This window comes from Papaver somniferum, chromosome 1 (assembly GCF_003573695.1).
Source record: "Papaver somniferum cultivar HN1 chromosome 1, ASM357369v1, whole genome shotgun sequence".
In the NCBI taxonomy this organism is placed as follows: domain Eukaryota; kingdom Viridiplantae; phylum Streptophyta; class Magnoliopsida; order Ranunculales; family Papaveraceae; genus Papaver; species Papaver somniferum.
The window spans coordinates 225,883,621-225,908,269 of NC_039358.1; the positions used below are offsets into that span (position 1 = coordinate 225,883,621).

At 35.7% G+C, this 24,649-nt stretch overlaps 1 pseudogene; it reads right to left on the reverse strand.

The window, feature by feature from the left end:
- Nucleotides 1–5,185: 5,185 nt before the first annotated feature.
- LOC113361966 lies at nt 5,186–6,669 on the reverse strand (annotated as a pseudogene).
- Between the last annotated feature and the right edge of the window lie 17,980 nt (nt 6,670–24,649).

Below are 24,649 nucleotides of genomic sequence, written 5' to 3' on the forward strand. Positions count from 1 at the left end.
ATAGTGCTAAACCGCTACTGTGTTGTCATATATTTTTTTCACATTTTTTTCCAATAAGAATATATTTTTTTAGGTAAAAAAAATATTTTACAGTAAAAAACGATATATAATAAAAAGAAGATATAATAGGTAAAAAAAGAGTTTTGTAAAAAAAAGTGTGAAAAAGAAAAGTTTTAGGGTAAAATTTCAAAAACCAAATACGGAAACTCAATAGCCGTGTAAAATGCTATGGCTACTGAGTAACCGTAAAGTGTAAAAAAATACGGCTATTGAGTAGCCGTGTGATTTCCCTTCCCTACAAGTGGGATCAGATATGATCCTCCTTGTAGGGAAAGGGGGTGATTTCCCTACTCATGTAGAGATTTAGGAGACTATAGTAGATGGTATTTGGGCGTTTTGAGGGATAGAGTGCACCACAGTGCTAGCTCTAATAGATTGTTAATATGTATTTCACAACTGATTTCAAATGCATGAAAATAACGGTTAAAGACCAAAATCAACAGTTCCTGGGTGAAAAGGATATTTAGATTTTGATACTGTTTAAATGGACAAAAATGTAAAAATAGTCAGGATGTAAACAGTTTCATACTACCCATTTTCAAATATTATTTTTATTTTTAATTTACATCAGGATGCATCCAGTTTCATCCTTGCCATTTTTTTAAGTTTAAGTCAAGATGAATCCAGTTTCATCCTTGCTATTTTTTTTGGTGTTCATTTCACCCATACTAATTTTTACTCGTCCATTTGAATCATGTTTTCAAAATATTTGGACAAATGACCCATTTTCCGTTAAATTAATTGCATCACATGCATGGTTGCGTACCAGGTATCACGCATTTCTACACAAATCCAGTGCCTAAACAAATTTCGCCCTCTCGGATGACTTCAACGCTTTGAATCACTTCAGGAAGATACTTCGACAGTTGGGTGCATCACGAGTGAACATACGGTATAGCTTGTCTGCACAACACTTGACCTCATGCACAATCTCAAGTTTTTGAAGCTCAGCCATTATACAGTATACTAGTTTTAGAAAGTTGGAAATTAAAGGAGCAACGAATAAACTTGGTGTTGTTGTGTATGCAAGAGGAGGTATGTCGTACCTAGCTATTTATAGAATAGAAAGAAGTATAGATTAGGACTATGCGTAATAAATGATTAAGTAATCAAATTGGATTACATCAAACAATTTATCAAGGCAATCGTATATAATCTATTTATTCATATAATTCAAATAAATTAGTGGTTCAAATTGGTCCATAAAACAAAGCGGCTCTTCACCACTAACCTAATTAATGTAGTTGCGGAAAATCCCACAACTACACCACTTATGATATTGTGTAAATAATTTCTAAATCTAACTTATTGATCATGAAAATGATGATAAAAGTGCTAAAAATGTAAAGAGATATAAGATTTTTTTATATGGTTCGATTAATGTGATCTACATCCATGGTTCTTTACTATGAGTATTGAAATTACATAAGTATTACATTTGGAATCTCCATTAATGGGTTTTGTGTAGAGCTTTAGATTTGGGTGATGGTGGTGGTGATGGAAAAGAAGAAGAAGGAGATATTTTGTGTTCTCTCTTTTTCTTGGATTCTCTATTTTGGTCTCTCAACTGACCTCTCTCATTTGCAATCTCCCCCCACCCCCACCCCCCCCCCCCCCCCCCACCCCCACAATTTGCCTTGTACAATATTTCGCCCCTACACTTAAACCCACTAACAAAGGAGATTCAAAGTTCATATCGACTCTTTTCGTGAATCTGATTCCGGCATAGTGGTATGAAGCATATGAAGAGAATGCGCAACTATCCAATCTTCGGTCGTTCATAAATTTTCATTTTGGATATCATCAATACTTCTTTGTATAAAGGAGAGTGTTGAGGATAATGTTGGGTCACCTCAGTCTGCACTGGGCAGACCTAATCAGATCAACAACGGTGTTCCGTGCAAAGTTTGAAGAGCTGAAGGTAGACCTTTTTATCAAGTCAATATTTGATAGAATAACTGCTCAGTGCATGTTGTTGAGTTTCAAAAAAGAGGTATACCTCACGTTGATGTGTTAATTATTTTGAGGGATGATGACAAATTACAAGGACCAAATGATTTGGACAAAATAGTGCGAGCAGAAATACCTGATCCTATCGAGGAGCTAGAATTACACAAGTGTGTAAAAAAGTGGATGATTCATGGTCCATCCGGAAGTAAGTGAATGATAGATGGCAAATGTAAGAGAAACTTTCCAAAACATTTTTATGAAGTATTATACAAGGAAAAGATGCATACCTTATTAATAGCTGACGCAATGATGGATGACATATCCGAAAGAGTCCAAGTTTTGAAGTGGACAGTAGGATGACTGTGCCTTATAACCCTTCATTATTACAAAAGTATAACTCAAACATAAACGTAGAAATTTTTAGTAGTGTAGGGAGTGTTAAATATCTTTACAATTATGTGTATAAGGGTCCAAATTATGTATCTTTTCAAGTGAATCCAGATGACCATGACGAGATAACAAGGTATATTAATGCATGATGGGTTTGTGCGGTGGAGGAATTTTAGTTGTGCTCTTTACAAGGTTTATCATTCGGTAGAGAGGTTACAAATACATCTTCTCGCCCAACAGTGTGTCGGGTACTATGATCACCAAACATTAGAAGAAATTTTGTCTGATAAAAGGAATTCGAGAACGATTCTGACAAAATTCTTTGTGACAAATGCTTATGATCATATAGCGAGGGAGTTGTCATATCATGAATTTAGAGAATGCTACTGTTGGAATACAAAAATAAAGAGTGTAGAAGAATAAGAAGTACACAGACGACTATATGAAGGGTTTTTACAATACCTACATTTGCAGGTGGTTCTTAAGACACATTCTAAACCATATTAAAAGCCTGGCGTTTTTTTGATAATCTTTTGTTAGTTGATGGAGAGATGTCAGATATTCAAGAGAGATACTAGAAAACTAGGACTCTTAAAGAATGATCAGAGTGCAAGAGCGTCTTTTGCTGAAGAAGCAACAATCAAGATGTCATATGCGATGAAAAAAAAATTCGCCTCTATCTTGGTCTTTGGTAATCCGTCGGGCGTGAGAGAATTATGGGATGGATTTTTTAATAGCGTGGTAGGCGATTCCTCGAGTTCAAGGGATACAAAATCGGCATTTTTATCAGATCATCTTCTTCAAGAGTTGAATTTGATACTTAATTATCACGACATAGATATATCCAAGTATGACCTTCCGCCGATTGTAGGCACATAGGTTGAGGGCTTTGAGATTTTGAGTATGATTCAAGAAGAGTTATCGTTTCCTATATCCGAGGAAGACCTATCTACTATCCAGAAGTTGAATGAAGACCAGTTTAGGGCGTAAGATACAATCATGGGAGCAATTGTCGGAAAGCATGATATTTTTCATACATATTCTGGAATGTAGTGGAAAGACGTTTATGTATCGTGTTATTTTGGCAACTGTCGGGAAAAATGATGGTACTGCGATAGTAATAGTCACGTCCATAATTGTCACGTCCATGATATTTTACCTATCTACTATCCAGAAGTTGAATGAAGACCAGTTTAGGGCGTAAGCTGAGAGAATTTACATCCTCAACTCAAAACCGATTTTTTTAACGAATTATTAAACTGTACCGCAATGGCTTGGTTAGATGGGAAGTAAGTAAATTAATCAGGTTTTTGTTTTATACAATGTGCACCCAACTAGCACCTTATATCTGCACTCTCACGCCCCTAATATGATGGGCCACAGTGTCTTACATTTTGGTTTATTCAGCAAATAAAATGCATGCACCACTTAACTTTATGATTAGGCGGTGTTTGGATACCAATTAACAATGTAGTTTTCCAATTAATTCCAAACTTTAAAAACAAACAAAAAAATATTTTTTGTGAAGTAAAAATAGTTTTGTGAAGTAAAACCATTTGGTTTCTGGTTTCTAAAATTGACTTGTACTTCCACGGAAGATACTTTTGGTTGCCAAACAAACTCAGATACCGTAAAAGAAGTGATTTTTGAATGATTCAAGTTGAAAAGTCATATATTGGTTCGGAAACTATACTTAAAAGTAATGAAGTTAACCTTACGAGGGTCGTGCCCCGCGTGACATAGCTTTCGGACTATATTGCTAAACCTAAAATTCTTGGGGTGTTAAACACTAAAAGAAACTGTTGAAATGAACCAATATCTTCTGGCTAAATTAGCTTGGAGACTGCCCTGTGAAGAAGATGCATTATGGGTTAAATCTTTTAGAAATAAATATTTCCCGACCATAACCCGTTGTATTATGCTAATCCAGATGGTTGTTGGGTTTGGAGGGGTGTGTGTAAGGGTATAATCAGAAACCAAATGTTTATCATTTGCTTGGAAACAATTTTGGGGATTAGCGTTGTCGCCAAAAATTATCCATTTTCTTTGAAAATGTGTGCATAGATGCTTGCCAATTAAGGTTAAGATATTTAGAAATGGTTCAGGTGTTGAATCCCACTATGTTATTTGTCAATCTTTTATAGAAACTATTTATCATCTGCTTTTGGAATGCCCTGTAACTAATCAAATTTGGAAGGAAAATTTGTTGGTTGGTCCTAGGCCCAATAAGTTAGTTATACTAGGGTCCAACCGGATTTTAGACTTATCACTAGGTCCATAATTATTTGAAACAAGCAAAATGATCACATTACCCTAGACCTAAACACGTGTGAAGAATGCAACACATTCTTACGGTTTTGTTTCTCGTACTAAAACCGCTGAAACGGTCAGAAGAACATATTTGCAACACTGTTTATACCAAATCGGGATTTTATTTTATCTGGAGGTCCAAATTTAATTAAAACATGGAAATGACCACAAATTTGAGTACATATCTGCTACACTGTTTACAAATCTGAGTACATATCTATTACACTGTTTACAAATTTGAGTATATATCTGCTACACTGATTACAAATTTGAGTACATATGTGCGACACTTCTTACAAAATTTTGAATACATATCTGCTACACCACTTACAAATCTGAGTATATATCTGAAGCACTGGTTACATATAGAGTACGTTTCCATTTGACATATGAACCTGTAAATGTGAGCAGAATATAACAATATTAAAACACAACCAAGTTGGTGTGCACTAACACATTCGGTTAGCTGATAAAATTAACTACATAGCTCAGACAACTCCCTCCTGGCAGTCTCAATTAATGTTTGCAAGAACTTGCTAGGTTCACAATTGTTAGGGTTTGTAAGAGAGGCATGAGTTAAGAAAGGAAGTTTTCTTAATGCTCTTCCACTTAATCCCTGAAATAACAAAGAATCCAAAATCATTTAAGTATTATTAAGTAATCAAATTTGGATTAGTTACTCATCATATGGATTTTAAGAATTATTTGTTGATCTCTGACGTCACAAATTTCTGAGGCTTCCAGCAATTGCTTAGCCAATTCAAGTGGACCCAGACTCTCGTGTATGCTGGGTGCATTCAGCTTCTCTCTTACACTTGCAAAACTTGGAAGAATGAGTGGTTCCTAGAATAACCGAAACATGGATCAACATAAGCTAGTAAGTGGACCTTTGGCAGACTGAACCGCAGTGTCTCTCCGAATAATCTAGAAATTCTGAAGTCACGCTTATCAACAATTAGGTGAATGAGGAAAAGGAAACATTACCTGTTGATCTGTCAAAATTTTAGTTCGAATCAGTTCCTGGATTCACGACCTTAGTATCTCATACCTTGCTTGAAGGGTTGGAGGCCCCACATAGGCCTTAATATATTCCATATCGACAAACGCAATATCTGCAATCTAAACCATAGTCAGTCTATAGATTTCACCTTTAACAAAGATGCGTACAGAACACAGATTTCTATTCGAGATCTCGAAAAAACTGGCTGGGTCTCATGATAAAAGGATTCTTAAATGCTACATACGGGCAACTCCAGAAATTAAAGTCTTTCCTGGCAGGAAAAACGAAACTTTTGGCAGCATCTATAGTTAATAAAAAGAATGTACTGATTCATTGCAGGCGTACCTATTGCAGCTGTAATATTTGAAGTTGTTAGGATGATGACGTTAGGCGAGGATTTTAATTTATCCATCCGAGTGAGTAAAGCATTCACAACCTGAATATAATACAACTTACGTTACATGGCTATAAAGTGCATTAGATTACTTTGTCTTCCCAGTTCAGAGAAGTTATGATACCCTAATCGAGTCAGAAGGTTCAGATCCAGACAAAGAAACATTTCGAGCAGAAGCTAAGCTTTCAACTTCATCTACAAAGAAAAAGAAAGGTTGTTACTACATATTGTCAAAATAAGTTAGCAAAAGAGTTTGTGCAAGAACCTAGCATAAAGTACAATAATGTGGATGGATGAAGATATGCTCACCAATCAAAACAAATACCAGGCTGTTATCTTCCTCTACCATCTCTTGGATTTTTTGAAAAAGTTTTGCAACCTTATTAAAACAATTTGAACAAAGATTGAATTTCAAAAGACTATGATTTTTTTACATTTAATTGGAAGTTCAGTGAAGCAGTTGAAGAGAAAATGTACATACCAATTTACCACTTTCAGAGAACCATTTACTGAATAAAGAATGTGCATTAACCTCAACCAATTGGCAGAATAAAACAGAATCAAAAGAAGTTTCTATCACTACGTCATATATATACATATTGCAGATTCATAAACTAAAAACTCAATTACATGTCAAGAAATGATGAATCCATGAATATAACCGAATCAAAAATCAAAGCACATATTTCAGTATTTCACATACGTACTCATGGATCAAACCAAAAAAAGTGACAAAACTCTGAATAAAACAGAATCAGAAGAAGTTTATATCAGTTTGACATATACGTACTGCGGATTCATCAACTAAAAGTTGAACTGCATGTCAAAAAAGTGGAAAAAACTCAATTGCATACAAGAATATGTGACGGGTATATAAAAAATAAGAGGATCGAAACAGATACTACAGTATTTCGTATATGTATTGACGGATAAGACTAAAAAAAGAGCAAAAACACAACCAAATAGCACTTCCTATCAGTATGCGATAAATGTACTGAAGATTCATGAACTACAAATCAACTAGATGACAGGAATAGGTAACGGATTTATGAAAAATAAGAGGATCGAAACAGATATTACAGTATTTCGTATATGTACTAACGGATAAGACGAAAAAAGGTGACAAAACTTCAGTATTATACATACATACTCATGGATCGAACCAAAAAAATTGGAAAAACTTCGAATAAAACAAAATCAGAAGAGTTTTGTATCAGTACGCCGTATATGTACTGTCAATTCATACACGAAAAACAACTGTAAAAAACCTAAAAACCATAAAGGCGTCAATCAAATCGATTTGATTATCATAATACAATTAAAAAACAAATCAAAAGAAGAAAAACCGAATAAAATAATCAAACAAGATGATTAGAAAGCATACCTGGAAACAGAAAACAAATATTCTCCTCGTAAATCATAATGATGCACCATCTTGTTCTTCTTCTTCTTAAAAGTAGACTAGGTTTCTGTCAGTAGGGGATATACGTACTGCTGGTTCATACACAACAACAAACTGAAATAAATCTAAAACCAACAAAAATGGAACTGGTATAATCAGATCTAATAACGAAATGAACAAACAATATGATTATTCATCTAGTTCTAGTAAAATAATCAACAAATTAGACATGGAGATAAAAGACGAAATCAAATACAACCACGATTAGATCGTGAAAACCCTAATATAAACATTGCAACAAAGAAATTTTCATGTGATTTGGTAGAAGCGAGAGATATTGAAGAAGACCATAAATCGAGAGAGTCTTATTTCAGTATCGAAGATATGTACTTATGAATCAAACAACAACAAGTGATAAAACTAAGAACAAAACAGAATCAAAAGCAATTTGTATCAGTATTCAACATATGTACTGTTGGATAATACCCCTGAAACTACAAACAAGCACGATTTTGATAAAATGAAGAAGCGAAAACAACAAGATAATCAAATCGAAAGTTCAAATATGTTAAAAACATCATAATCTAGCAAAAAATTAAATAATTACGATCAAGATTCATAAAAAACAAACCAAAACAAAAATAAATGCAAAAAACAAACAAAAAACAAAACAAGAAAGTGAAAACGTAATCAAAATGATCCGATCTTCACGGATTCAGTTGAAAAAAAAACAACAACAGCAGAAAGAGATATTACATAACATACCTGTAAATCTTCAAAGAGATCTTCATAAAAACTCTAGCTCGTAATCCAAAAGCAGGAGCAAAATTTGAGAAGATGAAGAAAGAGAGGAGGAGAGCGGAACTCAGATCTGTAAAAAATGGTGATTTTTTTAAAGAAATATATATGTATTATCAGGGAATGGGTAGTTTGGGTATTTTTAATAGTGGATTATGACATCCCGCACGTGTACCGGACCAGGGGATAAAAATTTTGGTCCAATTTCCTCTTTTTCTTTTTATTATGGACCTCTGGTTACTAGGCTTTAGTGGGTGGACCTGCTACTAACTAAGACTACCATAATAGTACTTATTGGTAATTCCAATTTGGAATGCTATTGAGTCAACAAGCTGTGCATGTAATTTCTATGCTCTAAGAAAAGATGAACGGATAAGTAATTGGTTTGGATATGATTCTAAAGGTATACTAGAATGCCTAGTCAAACTATGATTATAACTGCAAGATTTGTCTTGTGGCATATCTGGAATGTACGATGTATTAGAATATTTGATAATATAACTTTACATGTGTATAATATTGTTAGACTAATTAAAAGTGACGGGAATAACAGAGGAATATTGATCCAACATAATCATAATATCAATTATGTAAAAGTTGTTCTTCGGACAACTCCACCTAATACTTTTATTAAAATAAATTTTGATGCTTCTTATTATAAAAGGAATAAGTATAAGATTCGTTGTGATTAATGAAACAGGGACAGTACTTGGAGCATGATGTATCCCAGCAATAACAAAGGATAAGGAACATGCTGAAGCAAAAGCAACGTTGAAGGCAGTCAAATTAGCTAGAAGGATACCAATCACCAATCTGTAGTTGCAATTATGAGACTGCTTCATGTAGTTAATACTTTAAAAGGAAGAATTGGATTCATAACATGGACAAACAACCGAATTATAAGAGCTTGTTTAGAGTTACTTAAGTTTTCTTAATAAATGCGAAGTTTCCCATATTCCCATAGTCACAAATAGCGTGGCCGATGTCCTTGTTAAAGATGCAAGTAGTAGTACTAGTATAAACAGGTGGGCTACACCAACTTAGTTAGAAACTCTCGGTACATGAGGAACTCGAGTGAGATGAAATCAGTTTGTTTGCTTAAATTGAAACATGAGAGGGAGCTGAATGGTTAAAATACATTTATTTATTTTTGGAAAGGTATTCCTCTCTAACTTAAGCCTGTGGACACTACTGCTGAAACTCAATTGACTATGTGAGCCTAAAGTAAATAAGCAATGACAAAATATAGACAAACTCGTATAAGGCTAATTCGATAAGACAACTACTCTCCGATGAAGTGATATTTCTAGACTTGGTGAAGTCAAAAGAAAAATCGGTGGATATTCCTTTGATGAAAGGATAATCTAGATATAGTTTATTAATGCATCGAGGGGATGAGACTTAAGTTCATAAAATAAAATTACCATGAAGGATACGCAACCTTATTGACTGGAGATCCCAAGATAAAGGTTCAACGAGACAACTAATTTGTGGTAATTAAAGCTATGCACTATCAAGAGAATTACGTTCTCAGTCACTTCCTATGGTGCATTGTTGTGATATTGTGACTGCATGTGAAGGATGACTTAAGAAGCCTTAATGAGTTCTACAGTTTCATTTTAATGTTGAAGTGTTGTAGAAATAACACTCTTGATAGAACTCACCTATATCTGAATGAGGAAGTGGTACGTTTCCTACGAGAATACGAGATGATTCTCTAGATCATTCTGAGAAAGGGGATATTTTTTCAGCGCCAGAATGAGCACAACCGCACGTGCTTGGAAGCGACCTTGAGAGATATCATGGATGGCAGTCTTCGGGAATCACATCAAATGCTAGTAGTGCAAGACAAATTTTCTCTGGAGGTCATCCCACGCTTCTTTTCACGCCTCAAGTTGTGTATTTTTCATGTATATCATTCGTTTTGACTTATTTTATTTTTTTGCTCAACTTCTCAATTTAAGTTTTATGTCTGATGAATGACCGTTTCTTTTTTAGTATATACTACATAAGAAGATCCGGTGACAATCTAATTCCTCAGAGGCCTTCGGTTTGTTTTATAATTTCACTTTTGATTTCGTGCATACAATTTAAGTAGTGGAACTCAACATCCAACTATTTCATCGTTGTAAAGTTAGCGATATCTCTTTAGATCTTATTTTATTTTATTTAAAAAATAAATCTGTCTCTCTTAAGCTGGATCACCGCACGTAATGAAGGAGAGATGTATTGTGTGCTCTTCCTTGCTCGCCGTAATCATCCTCATTGGCGGAATGGTACCTCTAATCGTATACTTAGATGTCCTCCCATATGAAAACATAAAGTTTCATGTCATTGATGCTTCATTAGTAGAGTTCAAGTTAAACAATGATGATAATACACTTCATTACAATCTCGCAGTAAAGATCTCTGTCAGGAACAGCAATAAGATCGGGCGAATTTCTTATCATCATATTCGCTCTAGACCATCCTGTTATGGCGAGGATTTGGCTTTGGTTTCTTTGCCGTCTTTCCGGCAAGGCAGTAAGAATACAACATTACTTCATCCTATATTTCAAGGACAAACCTTGTTCAAACTACAAGGTTCTCATCTTATGGATTTCAGTAACGATCAGATGGGTAAAGTTTACAGTATCTACGTTTATCTCTACCTTTCAACCAAATTGAAGTATGCCGGTGGTGCAAAGAGCGGCAAAAACGATATCATAGTTCAATGTGGATTGTTCAGATTTCCTTTGTTGGGTTCTTCTTCTTCGACGAATAATCAAACAAGAATTGGAGGTTTATTTCACACTAAGAGGTGCAAACTAATTAACACTAAATTTACCAATGGCACTTAATGTACGTAGTCATCATGGGATTGTGTCCTAAGATCTCTAACTTTCAGTTTCTTCTTCATCAGTGAATGTATCCAAACAATCAAATAATTTGAAGTTTGAAAATGTCTCTGTATATAATACTTTCCGTCCTAGTTTAGTTAATTTATTTTTGCTTGCTTCTGTCGCATACCAGGCTAACATTTCCGGGTTCCTCATAACTTATTGGGGAGTCAAGATTACGAAAACTTTTGACGTATTTCGGCATAATGCAATTGCATATGCATGTTTAAGTCACGCAGTGGACAAATAGATCATTGTGTTGATACTTCACCATTTTACACACATACGATCCGCCAACAAACATAGTATTGCCGAGCCCCATAAATTATCCGCTATCGGCTCAAGTGATTGAACGATAATACCAGTGATTTGAGTTCGAAACTCGGAGAATTACATTCTTTACCTATCACAAAAGAAGTTAATTTATTTTCTCAACACACAATCTCTTAGGTCACCAACTCTCACTTAGTCAATTTTGAATTTACTTCGGTTTTCTGTTCCATTGGAGGGGTTTTACTATCCCGTTGACCTTTTTTTCTTTTCTTTTGGATCAGAATATATAAATTCAAAAATAGATTATTTTACAAATACAAAATAAAGTCCTACTGATATTTTACTGTGATTAGTTTATTTTTTATACAATAACGGACCCCTTGGCTTAATTTAAGTATTTAATACTTCAATTCTCCTATTGTAAGTAGATGAACGATTAAGCAAAATCTCATCTTGACATGGCTTTGAGCTTCACCATTTATCCACTTGCATTTAGTAATAGAGAAAGTAAGCATGAAATCAAGCTAGAAATTTAGGTTAATAAATCTCTTAGACTTAAAATTTCTCACTCAATTAATAGTAAGAGATTCCTGCTTTCTAAGATATCTCAAGAAGGCCCGGTGATAAATGAAGGTCAAAGTAAGTCTTTGGGTCCAATCATTATAGAAGAAGACTTTGCAGTGAAGACTTTGATTGAGTTTGATGGGTTGCAGAAAGTATCTACTCATGAACCTAAACAGCATCACCAACCACTTCATGGTTTGGAGGATACTTTCATAGCCACTTTGGAGATATCAGATTCATCATCTTCTACATCACCAACTTATCCTCCTGGTTTTGAGCCAACAACAGATGCTTGCTTGGATGATGCATGTACTACAGATATTTGTGTCACTCCAAAGAAGCTATCTAAAGAATGTAGAAGACTGGATATCTCAGTGGAGGATATTGGAAAACTGGGTACAAAGACAAAAAGAGTCACTAAAAATAGGGTCTATCTTGGTTATAAATGAGTTTACAAATCCTCTCTTGGAATGTAAGAGGTTTATGTAACATAAATAGAAGGGTGTTTGTTAAGCAGATCATTCAGATGACTAAAGCTCCCATTATCATGCTTCAGGAAACAAAGATGATGCACTTCACTGCTCATGATATTAATCAGATTTGTGGCAGTTCAAATTATGGATGGACTTATCAGCAATCTGTGGGTGCTTCTGGTGGTATGGTAATTCTGTGGAATCAAGACTTTCTGGAGGTGGAAGATTCTTTGGCTGGCGACTACACTCTTTCTATACGTTGTGTTAATAAGGCAGATCAATTTGAGTGGGTTTTGACCAATGTAATGGTCCAAACAAACCACATGAAAGAGCAGGCTTTTGGGAGGAATTAGATAATATCTGCAGCTTTTGGGACTTACCCTGGTGTTTAGGGGGTGACTTTAATGTCATTACTAAGTGTGATGAAAAATCTAGATGCTCTAGAATCACTAGAAGCATGGAAAACTTCAGTGATTTCATCAATGAACATAATCTCATAGATCTTCCTCTTAATGGAGCAAGATACACATGGTACGATGGTCATTCTATTCCTGTCATGTCTAGGCTTGACAGATTCCTTATCTCCCCTTCTTTTGAAACCCATTTCCCTTTTATCTCTCAGCTAGATAAAGCCAGACCTACTTCAGATCATATTCCTATTATTTTAGACATTTCAGACCCTTCTTGGAGACCTAGCCCTTTTAGGTTTGAAATTATGTGGTTCTTGGAGAATGGTTTCATAGATTTGTTAGAAGAATGGTGGTTTTCCTTTTGTTTTGCAGGTACCCCTAGTGCTATTCTTTGGTGCAAACTAAAGGTTTTAAAGGAGAAACTCAAAGAATGGAATGCCACAACTTTTGGTCGCGCTGATACTAAGCTGAAGGAAATCTTATCTGATATTCATTCTTTTGATACTCTGGCTAAAGATACCATTTTATCAGATGTGCAATTACAAGACAAACTCAAATCTTTGCAAGAATTTGAACATGTTACCCACATGGAGGAAGTATCCTAGAAGTGCAAATCTAATAATAAATGGTTCAAAGAAGGAGATAGGAATACCTTTTGGTTCATTAGACAAGCTTCTGCAAGAAGAAGGTTTAATAGAATCAGACAGTTATACATAGATGGGTCTTTAGAGACTGACAAGTTCAAGTTACACCAACACATTGTTAGTTTTTATGAAAATCTTTTCAAAGAGGAAGAGACTATCAGGCCTGTTCTTGAGGGTATTGAATTTGAGAGTATCTCTGATATTGAATCTACTATTCTTGATGCTAATTTCACTGAAGCTGAAGTTTTGCAGGCTATTCAAGATTTGGGGCAAGATAAGGCACTTGGCCCAGATGGATTCCCTATTATGTTTTTTCAGAAATGCTAGAGTTTTATCAAAGTTGATATAATGAGTACTGTTAATGAATTCTGTGAAAAAAATAGTTTTGATACTAGGCACAATTCTACTTTTATAACCCTTGTTCCTAAGAAAGATCACATAGAAACCATAAAGTATTGTAGACCAATTTGTTTGCTCACAAGTGTTTACAAGATTCTGGCCAAAGTACTTGCTTCTAGACTAAAATTGGTCATGAACAAACTCATTTCACCATTTCAGTGTGCCTATATAGAGGGTAGGAAGATAATTGATGGGACTCTAATAGCAAATGAGTTAGTTGATTCAAGACTAAAATCCAAGTCACCTGGGTTATTTGTAAAATTGATTTGGAGAAGGCTTTTGACAGAGTCAACTGGAGTTATTTGGAGTTTATGTTGAAGAAAATGGGCTTCAGTAGAAGGTGGTGTAATTGGGTTAGGTTCTGCTATTCTACATCTACCTTTTCAGTGCTAATTAATGACTCATCTTTTGGTTTTTCAGCAGCTCTAGGGGTCAGGCAAGGATGCCCTCTATCACCTTTGTTATTCAACATTGTTATGGAGGGTTCTTCTAAATATATTGATAGGGCTGCATCTTCAAATCTTTTCAGTGGCTTCTCTATGACCAATAATGGCTCTATAGTGAATCATCTACATTATGTTGATGACACTATATTCTTTACTGATAACAAGAAAGAGGAGCCATCAAACTTATTTTCCATCCTTCACTGTTTTGAATACATTGCAGGTTTGAAAATTAATACAACTAAAACAAGGCTAATTGCAATTGGTGAAGTGCCTCAGCTTGAAGAATGGGAAGCTGAATTAGGTTGCATCACAAATTCTCTGTCATTCATGTACTTGGGAATGCCTCTAGGAGAAATTTCTAATTCCAAAGCTATCTGGGTTCCCATCATTGAAAAGTTTGATGCAATACTATAGATATATAATCATTGTACATTATCTAAAGGAGGTAAACTGGCTCTTCTTAAATGCATCCTCACTTCTCTTCCAATGTATTACTTCTCCCTTTTTAAGGCTCCTATATCTATTATAAGGATTTTGGAAAAGAAAATGAGGAATTTTCTTTGGAGGCATAACACTGGAAGCACTTGCTCACACCTGATCAAATGATCTACTGTTCATGCTAGTAAAGAGAAAGGAGGTCTGGGTATTCTCAACTTAAGGAAAATGAACGATGCTTTACTTGCTAAATGGTGTTGGGGGTTTGGTATTAAAAATACTCATCTTTGGTATAAACTTATTGTGGAGAAATATGGCTGTGATTTATCTTTTTGGGTTCCAGGGAAAGTTCAGACTCCATATGGTGTCTCATGTTGGAGAACTATCTCCAATGTTAGTTTCCTGATTTCTGCAAATTCAGTACTTTGTCTTCACTCTGGTAATCAACTTTCTTTTTGGAATGATAAGTGGATAGGTAATACTTTCTTAGCCTCTACTTTTGCATGTATTTATAAGCTAGACAGATTGCAATTTGGTAAAGTTAGAGATCATATCACTGTTGAAGGTTCTTGGCTCTTTGATTTCAAGAGAGTTTTAACTAATGAAGAAACAAATCAACTTGCTACTATGCTATTAGTCATTGGCTCTAATCCACCTGAAAGAGACTCTCTGCCAGACACAACAAGATGGTCTCTTACTTCTACAGGATTATTCTCGGTTAAATCCTTATATGCTAGCCTAATCTCAGAAGATGGGATACAAGACTTTCCTCATAAGTTCACCTGGAAGCCTGAAGTTCCTCATAAAATATCTTTTTTGGTTTGGTGTGTTGTTCATGGTAAGATCAATTAACTGGACATGCTTAAATACAAAGGATTGGATTTATACAGCTCTTGCATTATGTGTGGTGACAGTACAGAATCGCAAGATCACATTATGCTGCATTGCAAGGTAGCTCGAAGTGTTTGGTCAGCAGTAACCCTAATAAGAACTGGTCATGGGTATTCCCTGAATCTATGTTGTCTTTTGCACATTCATGGCCTGTTAACTCAATTTAATCTACTGCTAAAACAGTTTGGGATTTAATCCCTGCGGCAGTGATTTTGGTTCTGTGGAGAAAGCGGAATTGTAGAACCTTTGAAGATAACTATAGTTTCAAGACTGATAAGGACCTGGCTACGTATTTAAAAATTATGGTACTGAGCTTGGCAAATTCTTTTGGGAAGAGAGTACATTATAACTTCTCTTATTCTATTAGTAATTGGGAGGCTATCTTTCATTAGTTTTCTTGTTTTTCTTTTGTTGTTTCTTGTCTACAGTTTGTAGACTGCTGTAAATTCTTCTTTCTCTAATAAAATTCTCTCTTCCAATCAAAAAAAAACTAAACTCTAGGATCAGAATTTCGCAATGACAATGTTTCAGCGAAATTATCAATGACACATCACAACAGCGTCGCAGAACAATTTCAGAAATGATAAAATAAATGACGTCAGCTAAGATCACGAGAAAGATATGATAGTCCTGCGAAGATTAGAGAGTTTTCAAAATTAACATTTGTAAGGTTGCGAGAATGTCGCAGACCATATTCGAAAATAAAGGACAGATTAGCTGTCATCCACTATGTATTTCGTTATAAATAGTCGTTCGAGTTGTGAAAAGGGGGAGAGATCTTTTTTGAAGTAAGAAACAAGTAAATAGGAGAGAGAAAGTCTAGAGCAAAGATTATTCTTAATTTCTTTATCTTTTCTTGTAAGAAGATTCCAAGATCGATCAATAAAATTAAGATTTTAAACCTAAAAATGAATTGAATAACAATGAAATCATATGAGGGGTGTAGTGTTGGATTTCCTGCAACTACATAATGGCGCTAGAATTAGGGAGGTGTTGAAGATTATTCTAGAAAAAGCTGAAGATTGATATTGAGAGTTAGAAGAAGCAAAAGAATTGCTGGAAGAGAAAGAAGTGAAATTGGAGAATCTACTAGAATGAGAAGTAATAAAGAAAATCAAATTCAACCACCAAATTCAAAAAATGCTAGTTCAAGAAAAGAATACAGATTGTGATAGGGTGAGCATACACACTTGGCAATCAAATTCGGCAGAAGAAGTAGAAGAAGAGCAACAAAACAGAAATTATAAACAGGAAGAGAGAAATCAAGAAGCAGATGAAGGAATAATTCATGGAGATGAGGAAATTGGAGCATTAGAAACGATGAGACGAAATATACATGAAGAAAGAAGAGCTGAAGCAGAAGAACGTGCAAATTTAACAAGGCAAAATCACGAGTTAAGGATGGATAATGTAAGACTACAAAATAGAAGATCGAGAAGTATTACAAAATCATATTCAAGATCGACTAGAAGAGACATGAGGCGAAACTCACCCATAATCAATGCTGGAAACAATATTCAAGAAGAAATATCAAATCCTTATGAAGAATATCACGAAAATAGAGAGAGAGAGAGAGCTGATGATCGTTACGTTCCACAAAATGAAACTTTTGATGATGGGAAAAATGGTGGAAATCAAGAGAACGGACAACATCAGGGACGAAATGACCAAGATGGCGAAGTAAATCTAGAGGAAGGAAGAAGAATTTTACATGTGAGAGAAACTCAAAGAAATCAACAGACGATTGAAGAAGAAATTGAAAGACATTATGCTGAACAAGCACGTTTAATCTGCGAACGTGAAAGATTGAGAGAGGAAATGGAAGAACAAGAGGTTCATGAGACAATTCGCCAGAACAATCATGATAATCGAGAAAGAAGACGTACACAAAACCGGAATAACGGTAATCTCAATGAGGGGTATGATAGAGTAAAGAGGATGGCTGAAAGACAGCGAATTGAATTGATAAGAAATGAACAAAATCATGGAGGGGAAAATGAAAGGCATCATCATCAGCGAATTCAAGATAGAGATGAGGAAGAGAATCGCAGAAGAAGACGAGATGAGGATAATGAAGAAGAAATGCAAAATTTCGCGAGAGAAGATAGACATGAATGAAGAAGAAGAGAGGCGAAATTAAAGAGACCAATGGATCAAGATTCAGGTGTAAATAAACAAATCTTGAAAGAATTAGAAGAAATGAGAGGAATGCTAAATAATAGAGGAGAAGTAGGTAGAAGATAATTGGATGAAGCAATAGAAGAAGATGCGAAAACTCCATTTACAAGGGAAGTACAATTAGGAGGAATACCACCGAAATGCAATTTGCCCGCATTAACCAGCATTTTTGATGGAACAACTTGTGCAATTCAACACATTAAAGCCTATGTGAGGTGCATGTTACAGTGGGAAAACATGATGCCATGTTGTGCAAATATTTCGCATCCAGCTTAACAGGAGAGGCGTTAAAATGGTTTGAAGGTCTACCAAAGAACACAATAACCTCCTTCAATCATTTGCAGACGACATTCTTGGGGGCATATATAAGTAATAATTCCTCGCGACCTGGTATAGAAGATGTGTTTGGATTAAAACAAAGGATTGGCGAATGTTTGAAACACCTGACTAAAAGATGGAGAACTATGTGTAGCGAAATGGCTGGACGTGTAGATGAGAGATATCTTATATTATAATTTATCAATGCTATGTTTGCAACAAACCTATTGTATGTCCAAATTTTCAGAGTCAAGAATATGATCACAATGACTGAATTGCGAGAACTTCAAGAAGAATACATTGCTCTAGAGGAAAGGCAAAATGGAATGGAATCATATCCAGTTGCGAACACCAGCTCACAAACAGCGAATGCAAGCTTATTACCCAAGCTAATAGACACAGTGGTGAATACTTCGCAAGTACAGCAAGAGAAGGTGACCAGTATCAATCAACAGAAACTGGTAGCTATAGGAAGTCGAGATCAAGAATAGTATGAAATAGAAAGAAATTTCTACAATCGTGGAGGAAATAACAAGATTCAAAGACTCTATCAACCGCAAGAAACTTATGAAGGTCAAAGACAAAACTATAATAGAGGACAAGGAGGTCACAAGGTAGTATGGGAGGAAATCAAGATGCCACCTCTAAATGCAAGTGTGGAGAAGATATGGGAAGCTATAATCTTGATGGATAATATACCAACACCATGGAACATGGGAACGGAACCACCTCCAAACCACAGAAGTCATGAGTTTTGTTCTTATCATCATTTTCATGGACATACCACAAATGATTGCAGAAATGTAAAAAGAATTATTTTGAGAATGATAGATCAAAGAAAACTAAACGACTTTCTGGTAAGGCATCCACAATCTCAACCACTGCCACCACCACCAAAACATTACAAAGTGAATATGATGAAAAAGAAAGAAACATTCTTCATAGAAGTTAGTGCAAAAACAAAAAATTTATTTTGTCACTCTATCGTACATTCATATAAGACAATTGAAGATTTTCATGATAGTGTTTTGAGTAGAGTTTTCGCAAGAGATAATGATGGAAGAGAAATTATGAATATTGCGAAAATCTTGCCACTAGAGGAATGGCAGAAACAGATCATTTCTTTTACCGCAGAAGAAGTTCCCGAAGGAGAAGAGGTGCATGACAATCCATTGGTAGTAAAATTAGAAATTAATCCAAAACCGAAAGAAGATGAGGATGATGAAGCTGAAGATTCATGGGCAATCAATAAAATTTTAATCGATACTGGAAGCTCTGTGAACATCTTATTTTATCATACTTATAAAACCATGGGTGGGAGAGATGATGATCTTATACCATCAGCATATAAGATATATGGTTTTAATGGTACTGCTAACAAGCCTAAAGGGGAGGTTACTATGCGAATTCCATTAAAGGGAATATCTTCTGAAATCTTATTCTGTGTCGTTGATGTAGAATCACCCTACAATGCGTTGATTGGTCGACCCTGGATACATGGGATTCTAGGTGTAGCTTCAACTTTCCACCAGTGCATCAAATTCCCTCACCCCAGTGGTGTAGAAATCATAAAGGGAGATTGGGTTGAAGGAAAGAGGTGTTACGAAACTGAGATAGAATCTTGCGAAGGAAGAGCAAACAAGAAGGAAAAGTGGCGACACAAAATCAAATATACACAAAGAAGTGAGAGGTTGATGGTGGACGCAATCGAAAGGAAAGAAGAAGAGATGTTGCGAAACTAATGCTAGCTCAGAATAAAAATAATGAACATACCATTACTAAGGAAGCAATAGCAGAAAATAATAAAGAAGCAGAGGATACAAAGATAATAAAAAACAAGAAATGTATGAATGATTAAGTTGCTGCGATATTCTCGCAATAAGAAAAATTCTCAAAAATACATTTGATTGAATGGCAAAATTAAGATTGCGAAATTCAGAACAATATGATGATTTGCGAGCCTTTATGGCGTACACCCTAGTTCGCGAATTCAATTTCACAAGAGGAAAATGTAAGACCTAAAGTACGTCATATAAGGGGGTACCTATTGCATGACTCAGGGAAAGGCTACACCGCCACCGGAACCTGAGTCATGGAGATTTGGGGTCAACGAAGCCCATCCGGGAGAGGCACCTTGGATTCTCAGCTTAAGCATATGACCTAGGTTGGGCGACTAAGGTAATAAGGACTCTCCCAAGGAGTGCAGATCTGATCAAGGCGCCGAGGTACACGGTTGAGTCAAGAGTTCCAGAGACGTTTGAAGCGTACTTTTCCATTCTTGACAAGTCTTGGCTTATACTGCACTCGGCCTGAAGAAAACCCCACTTAGGGTGCAGTCTCGTAACCATAAGCCCTATAGGTAAAAGGGATAAGATGTTGCGAAAACAACTGGTTGTTGTTAAGACTGGATGGGAGGAGCTAACCTTGTATGGTAGAAGTACGCCTCCTTGAAGGGGCAACCAGGGGGAAGATAATGGCGGCACCCTCCATTAGGGAGCTGATAAGTGTCTTAAGACGCAAATGTCATGAGGCTTTTTATTCGCAAGTATATTAAGGCTTGTCATATTTGTGCAACAATCCTGAAGAGGCAATAATACAAAAGAAAAAGATAAGACGAGATCAATGGGTTTTCGCATGAAAGTGCGAAGACGTCCTGCGATTTCGTCGCAAAACGGCAATGTCATGGGGATTCATTTTCGCAAGAATATTTAGGCCTATCATATTGTCGCAACATTCCTGAAGAGGCCATAATACAAAAGAAAAAGTTAAGGCAAGATCAATGGGTTTTTGCATGAAAGTGCAAGGACGTGCTGCGATTTTGTCGCAATGACAAGAGGTGGCATAATAAGACCTTTAATTAGGGAGGCAAAATAATACCACATAGGAATGAGATTTTGGAAAGAAACAAAATTTACTTCGCATAAGATTGCGAAGTTATACAATAAGAATTTTTTTTATGAAATCTCTCATTTGGATTCAAATAACAGAGGCAAGTATGGGAATGTATGAAATTAGAAAATGTTATTTGTCTCCATATGATAGATTTACTCAAAGCTTCAAGAAATAATGATTATACTGATTAACTGTATTGCAAAGAAGAATTGTTTTAATTAATGCAGGTCAAAATGAATGAAAAAATGTTCAAGTATCACAAAGAATCAAAGAAAGAAATAAAGACTACTTCTTAGTTGATCCTTCATTATCTTCATCAGACTTGTTCCCTTCTTCATCTGCGTCAGAATCTTCATCACCATCAGATTCTTCATCGTCAGCTTCGCTATCAGAGATAATCAAACTGGGAGTATTCTGTGGGATTTCTTCCAAGAGACAAGGATAATCAGAATGTGGGATATTATGATCGTCACAAACCATTTGGATAGTTTGATTAGGAAAATGCATAGCATCATTCTTAAAATTCGCAACAGTGATCTTGATTTGATTCTTTAATCTAGAATATTTGTCGTTGCGAGAAGAAAGATTCTTTGCGAGTTCATCCTTTTCAGCTTCGAGTTCTTCAATCTTTTCACGATATCTATTTTCAGAATCTGCGAGACAAAAGACAATCAATTAATAACTTGATGAGAATTCATAAGAAGAAAAAGATTAGTAAAGAAGAGCAGTTAGTAACTGGTGTGTCAGGAAAACACACAGAAAAATAGATATGCTTGCAAGTATACAAGGCCAAGTTTATAGAATAGAAGGAAAGCAGGGGAAAGTCCACAGGGAGTGGGAGCACTATAAGAGAAACCTAAGCTAACAATGGAGACAGTGAGCAAGACAAAGTAATATGGCATACAAAGTGGAAGAAGTAAAGAACCAAAACAGCAAGGTAAAGCAAAGCAGCAAAGAAAACAGCTAAGAACCAAGGCTTGGAAGCCAAGGGCAGAGGGAGATTTTGTGCACTGTTTTCAGTGCACAGAGACTACAAATTGCAAGACAATAGGCGAGCAACACAGCTAAGAAATATAAACTGAATTTGAAGCAAAGCAAGACTGAAAATTGTAAGTGACTGAAGAAAGGAATTGTGGCTAAGCTAATGGCTTAGAATCCACCTTGGTGTCCTAGCCAAACAATGTATTTCTAGGTTGAAATTAAGACCCTAAGCATACAATTGGAATGGAAATAAAATCAGCTTGCTCAACTAATGTGCTCCTAGCATTGACTGTCTTTTGACAGTACAATCAATCACAAGCACACAGATGAGCACTAATCTCTCCCATTGCACAAGAAAAACAAGCATTAAGGCTCTAACTTAGCAATTCATCATCCAACAAAGCACTAAGGCTTCAACTGAGCCTTAGATTAGTGCTACTTAGCTCATGCTCAACATGTTACAAACACAAGCATTCATCATGCAAAATAATTCAAACATAACATACACACAACAATCAACTGTTAGCTGCATAAGAAGACTGAAATTGGAATTGCATAATATTTTGGTTTAATTCTCTACTGGCTAGTCCAGAGATATGTAGTCATCCTCTACATCACACCCACAGTCCCAATTTCTAGTTTACAAGAGAAGTCCCCAAAAGCCCCAAAACAGTGTAATTAGGGTTTGGTGAAAAATTGGAATTAGTTTTACCTAATCACTGATGATTGCTTCTGACTTCGACCCACGCCTCTAATTGTTCTCCTGATGTTATCCACGCCTCCAATTGCAACTCTATTTCACCTAATTTGTCAATTTCACCTCTAGGGTTCCTGACATGGGAGAGGCGTGAAATTGAGTGATTAGGAGGACATAGAGTTGGTGAAAGGGGAAGTAATGATGTGGGTTAGGGTTGTTGAGTGATTTGAGAGCTCGTATTGAGCTGGTGGTGGTGGCAGATGGAGTGGGTGGCGGAGCAGGTGGTGGTCATGGGGTTTGCAGTGAAGAAGAGGGGAGGAAGAAGAAGGAGCCCGATAGAAAATAGGTTAGGGTTTGTTTGGTTTTTGGGTATAGGTATTGGGTGCTTAGGTGTTATACGGGATCATCCAATTTGATGTTTTGTGAAGGGAATACGTTGGATGGAAAGATCATAGAATGATCCAACGGCGAGATGAAAATGGATATGGAGCGACCGTTGGATATGTAATACATCAAAACTGATGGTCCAAGATGGAGTTAGGTGTTATAGTGTTAGACAGGGTCATCAAAGCTCGATGAACTCTGATGGATCGACCGTTGGATGATGGAAAGGATCCAATCTGACTGCTAAGAATAGAAACGGGTTTGGGTTTGGATTTTGGGATTAAGAAATGGGTTTGGGCTTAGACAATCTTGATCCACTTCTTCTTTAAGAACAATTTCTTTCTTTTTAAGCCCATTTTCATCTTTGATTCTTCCATACCACATTCTTCACTTCTTTTCCACTAGAGTTTCCACTGGCTTTCTCCCATGTCTTTGCTCTTTTCGCTCCGCAACTCATCTAGTCTTTATTTATTACCTAAAAATGTAAAATTAATTAATAAACATATTTATTCTTGAAAACAATGAAAATACAGAATATGGGATAAAATGTAGAATTAATGCACAAAAGATGAGTTAAATGCCAACAAAAAGGGATAAATATATACAATATTAGGCACTCATCAAATACCCCCAAACCTGAATTTTACTTGTCCTCAAGTAAAACAAAACTAAGGAAATCCTAACTATACCACTGTCGCTGGTCTCTCGAATGCATTTAGCGTATGCACTAAGCCTTTTAAACCACTAAGTGTCCCTAGTGGACGAGTTGAAGTCTCGTGAAGGTTTGCTTAGAACGTACCTACAAAGTTCTAGGTCAAAATAAGCTCAGATTCCATCAAATGTGACATGTGCAAAACAGTTTAAGCTCACAGCAAAATGGAGATGTCAATCTAGCTATCGAAGGCACAATCCTAGCACTGATAACAAAAAAATGTGATAAGAGTAAAGTGTATCTACACATGTGTAAAGAAAGATCTGAAGTTATGACTACTAATCACCAAGATATAGTTTCTCAGGCTAAGAACCAAGGTCGAAATCTAGCTAGCTGTCCGACTTTACGAGAATTGTGAATGAGTTGGAGGTATTTCACAATTACTCGCGTTGTACATCAATGGCATACACCCTCCTTGCTTATTACAATGAAACAACAAAATGACTATTTACATGACTCTTATTACATTGACTACTCTCTTTTTATTTTTGGAACAAGAGAGAATGGAATTGATAAATACTTGATTTTTTTTTTGTATTTTTTTCTGAATATATACATCGTTTTTTTTTTTTTTTTTTTTGTATTTTTTTTTTTTTGTATTTTTTGAAATTGCATAAGGTAGCTCTTTTGATACATAACAAAAAAAACAAAAATTACATGACACTTTGCAAGAGGTAGCCCTTTTTGATGCACCCAGTTAAATTCGATGGTTGTCTTTCTTAATGTAACCTCCACCTTCTATCCCAACCAACCAAAGAACAAGCTAGTC